Source organism: Macrobrachium nipponense, chromosome 6 (assembly GCF_015104395.2).
Source record: "Macrobrachium nipponense isolate FS-2020 chromosome 6, ASM1510439v2, whole genome shotgun sequence".
Classification (NCBI taxonomy): Eukaryota; Metazoa; Arthropoda; class Malacostraca; order Decapoda; family Palaemonidae; genus Macrobrachium; species Macrobrachium nipponense.
In genome coordinates this window covers 99,989,182-100,004,181 of record NC_061108.1, presented here as the reverse complement: position 1 = coordinate 100,004,181, position 15,000 = coordinate 99,989,182, and the positions used below count along the sequence as shown (strand labels likewise).

At 35.1% G+C, this 15,000-nt stretch overlaps 1 protein-coding gene across 5 annotated transcripts in view; it reads left to right on the top strand.

The window, feature by feature from the left end:
* LOC135216709 (coronin-7-like) overlaps nt 1–15,000 on the top strand; it is a 502,494-nt gene that overhangs the window by 305,953 nt on the left and 181,541 nt on the right. The gene's annotated exons all lie outside the window — the stretch shown is intronic.

Sequence of the window (15,000 nt, the reverse complement as noted above, 5' to 3'; positions counted from 1 at the left end):
ACTTCCAGCCAAAACAGAGGGAGAGAGTTACCACTATGACACGTATCTTGTGGAGAGAGAGAGAGAGAGAGAGAGAGAGAGAGAGAGAGAGAGAGAGAGAGAGAGAGAGAGAGACTTATTTAAATGAGTGAAATGGAATGATCATTGTATTTTTTTAAACCATAAACGCCGAGCCGGTATTTCCGAAAGTGTCTCCTGTATGCCGGCGGTGTTCAAGAGTGAGCGCCGAAGCGGAAAAAAAGTTCTTTTAAAAAATCACAGCACACTTAGTTTTCAAGATTAAGAGTTCATTTTTGGCTCCTTTTTTTGTCATTGCCTGAAGTTTAGTATGCAACCATCAGAAATTAGAAAATATCCTTATCATATATAAATATTGGGATATATGACAGCACGAAAAAAAATTTCTTATATAATTGTATACAAATCACACTGTGACCAAAACGGTGAAAGCTAATGAGTTAATTTTTTCCCGTTGTATTGTACACTAAATTGCGTTGATTTTGGTATATAACAAATTATAAAACGATCAAAGCAACACAGAGAAAATATTACGTATCACAATATGATGCATGAATTCGTAACGCGCGGACATAAAAAAAGTTTTTTCAAAATTTCGCAATAAATCGAAATATTGTGCTAGAGACTTCCCATTTGTTGCAAAAGGAAGGTAATTGTTTGAATATTGCAAGACTGTAAGTTTTGTTGATTACAATTGCAGTTTTCGACCATTTTGGTCGAGTTAAATTTGACCGAAGGTCGAATTTTTTCTATTTATCATTATTTATATAAAAATATTTCAAAACTGATAAAAGCTACAACCATGAGTTATTTATTGTTGTATTCTACATGAAATTGCACACATTTTCATATATAACTTTATGTAATGGCTGATATCAAACTGTGCCAAACTTACGACAATCTGACAAAAGAATTTCTGATATTTTCAGCAGAGTTACTGCGCGGATGTAAGGAAAAAGTTTTTTTCTCAAAAATTCACCATAAATCGAAATATTGTGCTAGAGACTTCCAATTTGTTGCCAAATGAAGGCAAATGATTGAATATTACTAGAATGTAAGAGTTTTAGCTTACAACTGCGTTTTTCAACCATTTGGTAGTCAAAGTTGACCGAAGGTTGAAATTTCGGCACATCGTTATTTATATGAAAATATTTCAAAACTGATAAAAGCTACAACTTTGGGTTGTTTTTTGTTGTATTCTACATGAAATTGTGCACATTTTCACATATAAAACTTTATGTAACGGCTAATATAAAACAGTGCAAACATCACAGCAATCTGACGAAAGAATTTCTGATTTTTTCGGCAGAGTTACCGCACGGACGTAAGGAAAAGGTTTTTTCAAATATTCACCATAAATCGAAATATTGTGCTAGAGACTTCCAATTTGCTGCAAAATGAAGATAAATGATTGAATATTACTAGAATGTAAGAGTTTTAGCTTACAATTGCGATTTTCGACAAATTCAGTCGAGTCAAATTTGACAAAGGTTGAAATTTTGGCACTTATCGTGATTCATATGAAAATATTTCAAAACTGATAAGAGCTTCAACAATGGGTTGTTTTTTTTGTTGTATTCTACATGAAATTGTGCACATTTTCAGATACAGTGTTCCCCCCATATTCGCGGGGATGTGTACCAGGGACCCCCGCAAAAAGTGCAAACCCACTAATAGTTAGAACTTCCCTCTAAAGATGCCCATATCTGCCTATCTTGAAAGTTCAAATACCAAATGTATACTTAAAGTATCATCCTACATCAAAGATACCATTGAATTGGTATTATTAATATAATTCCAAAGTCGTCTTAAACATTTTACCATTAGAAATATATAAACAGCCAATAACAGAGAGAGAGAGAGAGAGAGAGAGAGAGAGAGAGAGAGAGAGAGAGAGAGAGAGAGAGAGAGAGAGAGAATAACTCCTTACGATATCAATAGATTGAAAGGAACTTCTATAGGCAACACTTATTTCCCCTACCATAAATACACATATCTATTCCAGTGAAGGGAGAAAGAGAGGACAGAACAATTATGTTTGTCTGTATATCAATTCTTTTGCTGAGAGAGAGAGAGAGAGAGAGAGAGAGAGAGAGAGAGAGAGAGAGAGAGAGAGAGAGAGAAACACCAAATGTAAACCTTATGTAACATCCTACATCAAATTTACCTTAAATTATTATCATATTAATGTATTAATCTTAGAGACTGTATCAATATAATTTCAAAGTAATTCTAAACATTAGTACCCTTAAAGGTATATACGTACGTACATACATACGTACTTATAACACTTGCAGCCAAGAGAGAGAGAGAGAGAGAGAGAGAGAGAGAGAGAGAGAGAGAGAGAGAGAGAGAGAGAGAGAGATTGTCCTTACAGTATTTAAAAGAGTGAAATGGAAAGATTATTGTATTTAAAATACTCACATATGAATTTTGTAATTACATTTATAGTATTATTATTTTTATATTAATAATAAACTTATTACATGCATGTACCATAAAAAGAATCTCCTCAGTAAGAGAGAGAGAGAGATTGCATAAAAACCATTAAATTCGTTGACCATTGTATGGCACTGTTTCCCAGCTCTGAGTGTCACTGGAGTTTCGAGAAGGTAGGGAAATTGATACAGAAAAAGACGAAGGGAAGAATTTTTATTTGAAGTTAGTTATATTATTATTATTATTATTTGAAAATATTAATAAACACATGCATCTACCATAAAAATTTTCATATCACAGTAAGAGAGAGGAGTTATCCTTACGTAAGTGAAATGGAAAGGTCATTTTTATCTCTTTAAAATACTACCACATATGAATTTTGTAATTACTTTTTAATTATTATTATTATTATTATTATATTATTATTATATTATTATTATTATTATTATTATTATTATTATTATTATTATTAACAATAATAATAATTATCAATAAAAATAAAAATTCTGTACCATAAAAATTCTTTCATCTCAGTAAAGAGAGAGAGAGTGTGTGTTTATCTCTGTTCTCTCAGAAAATACTTATATCGCTTCCAGCGAAACAGAGGGAGGGAGTTACCACTCATTATGACATACATATCCTGTGTGGCAAAAAGAGAGAGAGAGAGAGAGAGAGAGAGAGAGAGAGAGAGAGAGAGAGAGAGAGAGAGAGAGAGGAGATATCCTTAATTAAAAGAGTGAAATGGATAGATTATTGTATTTCTTTAAAATACTATTGCATAATATGAATTTTGTAATTACAGTTATATTAATATTATTATTATTATTATTATTATTATTATTATTATTATTATTATTTCAAAGTATTAAAAACAAATAGTACATGTACTATAAAAATTCTCTAGTCTCAGTAAATGAGAGAGAGAGAGAGAGTGAGAGAGAGAGAGAGAGAGAGAGAGAATTTCATGAACACTTGGTGGCAACAACACAACTGCTGCTCCCCCTCCGTCCCATTACTTGATATGTTTGACAGTTTTAGTACCTGGAGTTTGAGAGAGAAGACTGGGATTTCCTTCATTCTTACATAATTTTCAAATTTATAAACTAAAATCTTACTAATTCACTTTAGTATTTTCTTTAATGAATTGATGTTATTGCTGTATGCATTAATATTAATATTTGAAAATATGAAATCAATTATTTATCATACAAAAAAACATACATCTCTGTAGGAGAGAGAGAGGGAGAGAGAGAGAATTATTATTTTTACTATGTGATATCATTTAATCTTATTAAACTTACTAATACAGTATTAACCCTTAAACGCCGAAGCGGTATTTTAAAAATCGTCTCCCGTATGCCAGCGGCGTTCACGAGTGAGCGCCGAAGTGGAAAAAATGTTTTTTCAAAAAATCACTGCACGCTTAGTTTTCAAGATTAAGAGTTCATTTTTGGCTCCTTTTTTTGTCATTGCCTGAAGTTTAGTATGCAACCATCAGAAATAAAAAAAAATATCATTATCATATATAAATATTGGGATATATGACCGCAAAAATTTTTTTTCATATATAATTGTATACAAATTGCTTTGTGAGCAAAATAGTTAAAGATAATGAGTTGATTTTTTTTCGTTGTATTGTACACTAAATTGCAATCATTTTGGTATAAAACACATTGTAAAACAATCAAGGCAACACAGAGAAAATATTATCACAAAATGATGCATGAATTCGTAACGCTCAGACGTAAAAAAAAACTGTTTTCAAAAATTCACCATGAATCAAAATATTGTGCTAGAGACTTCCCGTTTGTTGCAAAATGAAGGTAATTGATTGAATATTACTAGACTGTAAGTGTTGTAGCTTACTATTGCAGTTTTCAACCAATTCGGTCGAGTTAAAGTTGACCGAAGGACGAATTTTTTCTATTTATTGTTATTTATATGAAAATATTTCAAAACTGATAAAAGCTACAACCATAGTTTGTTTTTTGTTGTATTCTACATGAAATTGCGCACATTTTCATATATAAAACTTTATGTAACGGCTAATTTAAAATGGTGCAAACATTACGACAATCATGCAAAAATTTATGATTTATACAAACAATAATGGTAATATATAAGATAATAATAGAAGTTAAAACGTATATATATAACTATAGAAGCATGTAGAGGTGCTACTCTGCGTCACTCCCTAGAAGAGCTGGCGGAGCCAGCTGATTCCGCCACTGGTGCGGTGGGAATACGGGGGGGTGACCGGGATAGGAGAGAGCTAAGGAGGGACCCGAGGAGGTCCGAGTACAAGCGAGCGAGGTGGCCAACCCAACCCGAGCGTACATGAGACCCCCCATGGAACCCAGTGTGAGAACGGAATGAGGAGCCAGACTCAGGAATCCCCCCCCCCCCCCCCCCCCCCGAGTCTCCCGTATCCACTCTGGGGAGAGAGGAGGAGGGGAGGAGAGCCCGGGTGGTTGCCGTGGCAACCTTGAGCGAGTGCGACCTGCTCTCCCGCCCGCGTAGGGGAGGGTGGAAGCAGGGAGGGGGACTGAGCTGGTGGCTCGTGGCGATCGTCTGGCCCACCGCGAACATGGTAGGACCACGCGGACGTATAGACCAGGCGAACTAAGGTAGCCTAGGCTAGCACAAACCGTCTCTTACATGCGATATGAATAAAACAGAGTGTTATCATTATAGAAAGGAAGGGAATCAAAAGATAAAGGGAAAGCAACGTCCTAGAGAAGCTAGGCTAATCTACCTGGAAGGTAGGAAGCCCAACCCCTCTGGAGCTGGCCTTTGCCGATACGTAGAACCAGAGGGCGAATGCCAGGGTGGTAGGACTAAAAGAGAGAGAGGGGCGTACGACCCCACATGCCTAACAGACCTAGACAAAGGCACATGCATGGATGAACACTGAGCTAAGACAAAAAGGCATAAGATTCCCAAATAAGATACAAATAAAATACAAATACAAATATCACATCTTGCACCACATGTATAAATAAGCATAAATACTGCATAGACGTAGCTACAACGGTATAGAAGACCGAAGGAGCTAGCAATGAATCACACGAGGCGAGCTGGCATGGCGAGCCTGAAGCCATGTCACAGTAGGCACCGTTATAATACCTAAAAAAGGGCTGTAAAACGGGTCCTGACTGGCTAAAATTATGTGTAACACTTAGGCAGTACTTAACCCTCTTATGCCGACTGGACGTATTTTACGTCGACATTTTTTGTCTCCTGTGTGCCGACTGGACGTATTTTACGTCGACTTACAAAAGTTTTTTTAAAAATTCGCGGAAATATACCCATAGGCCTACCAGCCTAAAACTTTTGAATCACGCGCCTTGGGGGATGCTGAGAGTTCACGGATCAAGGTGTTGTTTTGTTTACAATGGTTACGCAGGCGCGCAAGCGCGAATTTCTTTCTTGCCGAACTAAAAAGTATCTGTGACACATCTCGGAAATTATTTCGACACTTTGACATAATTTTTGTACCATTGTAAATTAGCCGTTACATGAAGTATTATATATGAAAATGTGCGCATTTTTATGTAGAATACAACAATAAAATAGTCATGATTGTAGCTTTTATCAGTTTTGAGATATTTTCATATAAATAACGATAATTGCCAAAATTTCAACCTTCGGTCAACTTTGACTCTACCGAAATGGTCGAAAAACGCAATTGTAAGCTAAAACTCTTATATTCTAGTAATATGCAATCATTTACCTTAATTTTGCAACTAATTGGAAGTCTCTAGCACAATATTTCGATATATGGTGAATTTATGAAAAAACTTTTTCCTTACGTCCGCTCGGTAACTCTTCCGAAAAAAATCATACATGCGATTGTGGTAATGTTTGCACCATTTTAAAATTAGCCGTTATATAAAGTTTTATATATGGAAATGTGCGCAATTTTATGCACAATACAACTAAAATCAACCCATGGTTGTAGCTTTTATCAGTTTTGAGATATTTTTATATAAATAACGATAATTGCCAAAATTTCAACCTTCAGTCAACTTTGACTCTACTGAAATGGTCGAAAAACGCAATTGTAAGCTAAAACGCTTATATTCTAGTAAATATTCAAGCATTTACCTTCATTTTGCAACAAATTGGAAGTCTTTAGCACAATATTTCGATTTATGGTGAATTTATGATAAAAATAACATTTTCTTTACGTCCGCGCTGTAACTCTTCCGAAAAAATCATACGTGCGATTGTGGTAATGTTTGCACCATTTTAAATTAGCCGTTACATAAAGTTTTGTATATGAAAATGTGCACAATTTCATGTAGAATACAACAATAAATAATTGAAGGTTGTAGCTTTTCTCATTTTTGAAATATTTGCATATAAATCACGATAAATAGAAAAAACCACGTTCGGTCAACTTTGACTCTACCGAAATGGTCGAAAAACGCAATTGTAAGCTAAAACTCTTACAGTCTAGTAATATTCAGTCATTTATCTTCATCTTGAAACAAATTGGAAGTCTCTAGCAAAATATTTAGATTTATGGTGAATTTAAAAAAAAAATCTTTCCTTCCCTCCGCGCGCGGATTCTCCGCCACAAATCTCCGAAATGCGTACGTCCCATTCTCGGAATATTTGCTCCATTTCATATTAGGCATTTCATAGAGTTTTATATATGAAAATGTGTGCAATTTCATGTAGGATAAAACGAAAAATATTTGAAGGTTGTAGCTTTTCTTATTTTTGAAATAATTGCATATAAAAAATATATATATAAAAAAATTCGACATTCGGTCAACTTTAACTCGTCAGATATGGTCGAAAACTGCAATTGTAAGCTAATACTCTTACAGTATAGTAATATTCAATTATTTGTCTTCATTTTGAAAGAAATTGGAAGTCTCTAGGACAATATTTAGATTTATGGTGAATTTTTGAAAAAAATATTTGTTTATGTCCGCGCGTTACGAATTCATGCATTATTTTGTGATAATATTTTCTCTGTGTTGCTTTTATCGTTTTACAATGTGTTATATACCAAAATGATCGCAATTTAGTGTACATTACAACGAAAAAAAAGTAACTTGTTACCTTTAACTGTTTTGCGCACAGCGCAATTTGAATACAATTATATAAGAAATTTCGTTTTTGCGCTATCATATATCGCATTATTTATATATGATAATGATAATTTTTTTCATTTCTGATGGTTGCATACTAAACTTCAGGCAATGACAAAAAAAGGAGGCAAAAATGAACTCTTAATCTTGAAAACTAAGCGCGCTGTGATTTTTTGAAAAACAAAAATTTTTCCGCTTCCGCGCTCACTCTGAAACACCTCCGGCACACGGGAGACAATTTTTTTTTTACCGCTTCGGCGTAAGAGGGTTAACTTAGCTGAGGCAATGGCTTGAAGTTCCATAATGGTAAGGAAAATCCAAAACGTAAGCACAAAAACACAAAAGAGGAAAAACACGTGCGTGCAGGATGCTGCTAACGGAAAGGATGTCCGCTAGAGGCGCTGGTGTTGGCGTGGGTGAGCAAGTAGTAGCAGTTGCTGGCGTGGGCTGTGTACCAGCTCTCTCTAGCAGGGGGATTTTGTGGAGGAGAGATCTAAATGACAAGAGGCCCGTGGTAGTGGTTTCACTCGCCCCAGTACCATACCGACACGCTCTTTTATTTACGGTGAGCGAGTCAGAATGCTCTGACATCCTCCTTTTTATTTTTCTCTGGTAATGTTAGTATTATTTCCCTTAGAAATATGAATTGAAAGGATATTTCACAAAGCGGCACGGGCTGGGCCCAGAAATAGATTTTTCCTTCGTCAAAATTACTTTTTTCGGAAGAGTTACCGCGGGGACGTAAGGAAAAAGTTTATTTCATAAATTCACCATAAATTGAAATATTGTGCTAGAGATTTCCAATTTGTTGCAAAATAAAGGAAAATGATTGAATATTACTAGAATATAAGAGTTTTAGCTTACAATTTTTTTTTCATAAATTCACCATAAATTGAAATATTGTGCTAGAGACTTCCAATTTGTTGCAAAATAAAGGTAAATGATTGAATATTACTAAAATATAAGGGTTTTAGCTTACAATTGCGTTTTTCGACCATTTCGGTCGAGTCAAATTTGACCGAAGGTTGAAATTGTGGCACTTATCATTATTTATATGAAAATATTTCAAAACTGATAAAAGCTACAACCATGGGTTGTTTTAGTTGTATTCTACATGAAATTGTGCACATTTTCATATATAATCCTCCATGTAATGGCTAATTTAAAATGGTGCAAACATTACGACAATCGGACAAAAAAATTTAAGATTTTTTTCGGAAGAGTTACCGCGTGGACGTAAGGAAAATGTTTTTTTTTTTTTTTGTAATTTCACCATAAATCAAAATATTGTGCTAGACACTTCCAATTTGTTGCAAAATAAAGGTAAATGAGTGAATATTACTAGAATATAAGAGTTTTAGCTTACAATTGCGTTTTCCGACCATTTTGGTCGAGTCAAATTTGACCAAAGATTGAAATTTTGGAACTTATCGTTATTTATATGAAAATACTTCAAAACTGATAAAAGCCACAACCATGGGTTGTTTTTAGTTGTATTCTACATGAAATTGTGCACATTTTCATATATATAATACTACATGTAACGGCTAATTTAAAATGGTGCAAACATTACGACAATCGGACGAAAAAATTTATGATTTTTTCGGAAGTTACCCCGCGGACATAAGGAAAAAGTTTTTTTTATAAATTCACCATAAATCAAAATATTGTGCTAGAGACTTCCAATTTGTTGCAAAATAAAGGTAAATTATTGAATACGTATTACTAGAATGTAAGAGTTTTAGCTTACAATTGCGTTTTTTGACCATTTCGGTCAAGTCAAAGTTGACCGAAGGTTGATATTTTGGCACTTAACGTTATTTATATGGAAATATTTCAAAATAGATAAAAGCTACAACCATGGGCGGTTATTCGTTGTATTCTACATGAAATTGCGCACATTTTCGCCCATTTTGGTCGAGTCAAAGTTTAACAAAGATTGAAATTTTGGAACTTATCGTTATTTATATGAAAATATTTCAAAACTGTTAAAAGCCACAACCATGGGTTGTTTTTAGTTGTATTCTACATGAAATTGTGCACATTTTCATATGTAATACTACATGTAACGGCTGATTTAAAATGGTGCAAACATTACGACAATCGGACGAAAAAATTTATGATTTTTTCGGAAGAGTTACCGCGCGGACATTAGGAAAAAGTTTTTTTTTATAAATTCACCATAAATCAAAATATTGTGCTAGAGACTTCCAATTTGTTGCAAAATAAATGTAAATGATTGAATATTACTAGATTGTAAGAGTTTTAGCTTACAATTGCGTTTTTTGACCATTTCGGTCAAGTCAAAGTTGACCGAAGGTTGATATTTTGGCACTTAACGTTATTTATATGGAAATATTTCAAAATTGATAAAAGCTACAACCATGGGTGGTTATTAGTTGTATTCTACATGAAATTGCGCACATTTCCATATATAAAACTTTATGTAACGGCTAATTTAAAATGGTGCAAACATTACGATAATCAGACGAAAAAATTAAGGTTATTTGCGGAAGAGTTACCGAGCGGATGTAAGTAAAAAATTTTTTTCAAAAATTCACCATAAATCAAAATATTGTGCCAGAGACTTCAAATTTGTTCCAAAATGAAGGTAAATGATTGAATATTACTAGAATATAAGATTTTTAGTGTACAATTGCGTTTTTTGACCATTTCGTTAGTCAAATTTGACTGAAGGTTGAAATTTAGGCACTTATCGCTATTTATATGAAAATATTTCAAAACTGATACAAGCTACAACCATGAGTTGTTTTTTGTTGTATTGTACATGAAATTGCGCACATTTTCATATATAATACTCCATGTAACGGCTGATATAAAATGGCGCAAAAATGATGTCAAAGTGACGAAATAATTTCTGAGATGTGTCGCTGATACTTTTTAGTGCTAGAAGAAAGAAATTCGTGCTTGCACGCCTGGGTAACGATTGTAAAGAAAACAACGCCTTGATCCGTGAGCTCCCAGCTTCCCCCAAGGTGCGTGATTCAAATGTTTTTGCCTAGTAGACCTATAACTATTTTTCCGCGAATTTTTAAAAAAACTTTTTTTATATCGACGTACCATACGTCCAACCGGCACACAACAGACAATTTATATCGACGTTTAATACGTCCAATCGGTGTTAAAGGGTTAATCAGTATTAATATTTGAAAATTAGGAAATCATTTTTGTACCATTAAAATGCATTTAGTCATGAAAATAACATCAAAATACACTAATTGGTGGTGATTTTCACCGGAAAATCCCGCGAATAGGCGAATCCCTGCAAATAGTGGGTAGATAGGGTCCAGAGAGAAATCCGCTAATCCACGGGGGAACACTATAAAACTTTATGTAACGGCTAATATAAAAGGTGCAAACATTACGACAATCTGACGAAAGAATTCCTGATTTTTTCAGCAGAGTTACCGCGTGGACATAAGGAAAAAGTTTTTTTCAAAAATTCACCATAAATCAAAATATTGTGCTAGAGACTTCCAATTAGTTGAAAAATGAAAAATGAAGGCAAATAATTGAATATTACAAGAATTTAAGAGTTTTAGCTTACAATTGCGTTTTTTCGGTCGAGTCAAAGTTGACTGAAGGTTGAAATTTTGGCACTTATCGTTATTTATATGAAAATATTTCAAAACTGATAAAAGCTACAACCGTGGATTGTTTGAAGTTGTATTCTACATAAAATTGCGCACATTTTTATGTATAAAACTTTACGTAACGGCTAATATAAAATGGTGCAAACATTACGACAATCGGACGAAAGAATTTCTTATTTTTTCGGCAGTGTTCCAATTTGTTGCAAAATGAAGGTAAAAGACTGAATAGTACTAGAATGTAAGATTTTTAGCTTACAATTGCGTTTTTCGACCATTTCAGTTGAGTCCAAGTTGACCAAAGATTGAAATTTTGGCACTTACCGTTATTTATATAAAAATATTTCAAAACTGATAAAAGCTACAACCATGGGTTGTTTTTTGTTGTTTTCTACATGAAAATATGCACATTTTCCTATATAAAACTTTATGTAATGGCCAATACAAAACTGTGCAAACATTACGACAATCTGACGAAAGAATTTCTTATTTTTTCGGCAGAGTTACCACGCAGATGTAAGGAAAAAGTTTTTTCAAAAATTCACCATAAATCGAAATATTGTGGTAGGGACTTTCAATTTGTTGCAAAATGAAGGTAAATGATTAAATATTACAAGAATGTAAGAATTTTAGCTTACAATTGCGTTTTTCTGTCATTTCGGTCGAGTCAAAGTTGACCAAAGGTTGAAATTTTGGCACATCATTATTTATATGAAAATATTTAAAAAATTATAAAAGCTACAACCATGGGTATTTTTTTGTTGTATTCTACACAAAAATGCGCACATTTTCATGTATAAAACTCTATGTAGCGGCTAATATAAAATGGTGCAAAAATTATCAAAGTGACGAAATCATTTCTGAGATGTGTCGCTGATGCTTTATAGTGTGAGAAGAAAGAAATTCGCACATGCATGGCGGGGTAACGCTTGTAAACAAAACAACAGCTTGATCTGTGAACTCCCAGCATCCCTCAAGGTGCATGATTCAAAATTTTTCGCCAAGTAGGTCCATAACTATTTTTCTGCAAATATTTAAAATATGTCAATTAAGCACCCGACAATTTCCGTCGACGTAAAATACGTCCAATAGGCGTTTAAGGGTTAAAATAGTATCACATATGAATTTTGTAATTACAGTTCCTTGCTGGACAAGTGGTTTTCGCTCTCGGCTGCCAATCCGGTGGTTCGAAGTTCAAATCCCGGCTCAGCCAATGCGGAATCAGAGGAATTTATTCCTGGTGATAGAAATTCATTTCTCAGTATAGTGTGGTTCGGATCCCACAATAAGCTGTAGGTCCTGTTGCTAGGTGACCAATTGATTCCTAGCCACGTAAAAATATCTAATCCTTCGGGTCAGCCCTAGGAGAGCTGTTAATCAGCTCAGTGGTCTGGTGAAACTAAGATATGCTTAACTTATATTATTATTATTATTATTTAAAAATACTAATAGACATATTACAGGCGGTCCCCGGGTTACGACGGGGGTTCCGTTCTTGAGACGCGTTGTAAGCCGAAAATCGTCGTAAGCCGGAACATCGTCAAAAATCCTAAGAAAACCTTACTTTAATGCTTTGGGTGCATTGAAAACTATGTAAACTTCATTCTTATGGCATTTTTCTTCAAAAAACCTTCAAATATTGATTATTTTGCATTTTTGGTGTCATATTTCATCTCCCAGATGAGCATTGTAGGCGTCTTAACCCTGGAACATGCATTGTAACCCTGGAACATGTGTCGTAATCCTGGAAATAACGTCTTTTGACAAGCGTCGTAACCTCGGAACGTCGTAAGCCGACACCGTCGTAACCCGGGGACTGCCTGTATAGGGAAGAGTTGGAGGCCATGCAACATAACGTCGTTCAAGAAGATTTCTCTATCAGCGGCGAGGAGGAGGACGACGACTCTATGACAACAGCAGAAATTAAGGATGCTCTAGCTGCTTTTCATGAGGTGCAATCATTCGTAGAAAAGAGACATTCCGAAAAGGCTCACACAGGTTGTATCCTTTAAAAAATAACTATCCAAGGAAGATTGCTTCTGCCTGCTTTTGACAATGTTCCTGAAACGACTCAGACAAATGTCATCGAACTGTGCAAGCATACGGCCTGTGTAAGCCTTTTTGGGGTGTCTCTTTTCTACGAATGATGCACCTTATGAAAAGCAGCTAGAGCATCCTTAATTTCTCCCGTTGTCATAGAGTCGTTGTCCTCCTCCTCGCCGCTGCTAGTGAACTCTTCTTGAACACCGTTATGTTGCATGGCCTCCAACTCCTTCAGGTCATCCGTCGTAAGCTCCTCTTGGTGCTCCTCGAGAAGGTCATTGATGTCGTCCTCATCGACAACTAGCCCCATGGACTTGCCGAGTGCAACGATATCGTCAAGATCTGGTCGCGAAACAGTTTCTGGATCGTCATCTGTTCCTGAATCTGCAGCACTCAGCTCTTTGTTTGATGGGGAGTTGGTCAGTGCCCTGTTGAAGCAATTTCATATAGCTTCCACTGCACCATGAAGGACTACAGCCCCATATAAAACAATCAGATTCTCCTAAAGAAGTCATCTCAAGAAGTTTTATGGCAATGAAACCAGTAACTTTTTACCCTCAAAGATATTTTTATCAAATAGAAATGATAAAACCAGTGGTTTTAGCACTTAAAAAATTTGTAATTTTGTTAACATTAATACATTTTATAAGGTGTTACAGTCAGCCCGCAGTATTTGCATGGGATGTATGCCATAACCCCCCCCCCCCCCCCCCCCCCCAATAGATAAAGTCCGTGGCTACTTAAGATCCCTCTAAACACGCTTAGACCTGCCCATTCTGATTGTTCAAACACAAAAAACTCCAAAAAATATACATGATTATTTTAATAGTTTTATCACAAAAAGTGCATTTAGTCATGAAATATGAAAATACAGTAATTAGTAAATATTTCTCTGTTAAAAATGCAGCGGATAGGCAAATTTTCTTTGAATAATGCGTATATATGTTCCATAGAGAAATCTACAAAGAGGTGAGTCTGTGAATTGTGAGACTGCAAATAGCAGGGGTTGACTGTAATTGTTTGAATGGTATTAACTGTTTGACAGCTTTAAGTGAAGTTTGGGTATATAAGATCTACCCTTATATGTATGTTCAAGGGTATTTATTGGTTGGAAATCCACTTTACATGAGGTCATAACCGGTCTTCCTTTTAAATGAGGAACTACCTGTATTTATTTTGTTGTGCCCTTGTTTTTTTTATTTTCATGAGGTCATAACCGGTCTTCCTTTTAAATGAGGAACTACCTGTATATGTATTGTTGTGCCCTTGTTTTTTCATTGCTTGTTCTCAGCTGTCACACTTGTAAGGATTAGTTTATATTTATTCTCTTTTATTTTATTTGTATTGTATACCACCAATGTAAAGTAGTCTCTGAATTCTTGTAGTCTCAGGATGCTTAGAAAGACACAATGGAGTTGGGTTTCTTACTTCATTCACAATAAGTAAATAATACAGCAAGTTTACAAGTGTAGTTTGTTATGAGAGTCAAGGTGAAGTCTTGATGTTTGAAGTTTTGTTCCCCGCGGGTTCTGAGAGAGGCTTGCCACCTCACTCTCTGGACTCTCTGTTCCTATTCTGCTTTCTCTGCTTCCTCTGCTTCTCAGCAGACATACTCCAAAGAGATGTCCCTCCCAAAAGTGGGAAGGTCTTTTTCTGTAATGTTGCTGCCTTGATGGTTAATCATGTCCATTGTTCCACCTGTTTGGGCCGGAAATTAATTCCTAACACCTCCTTTGATGGGTGCGACTTATGACATCACCAGAAATGTACTGGTTCCGTTGGGA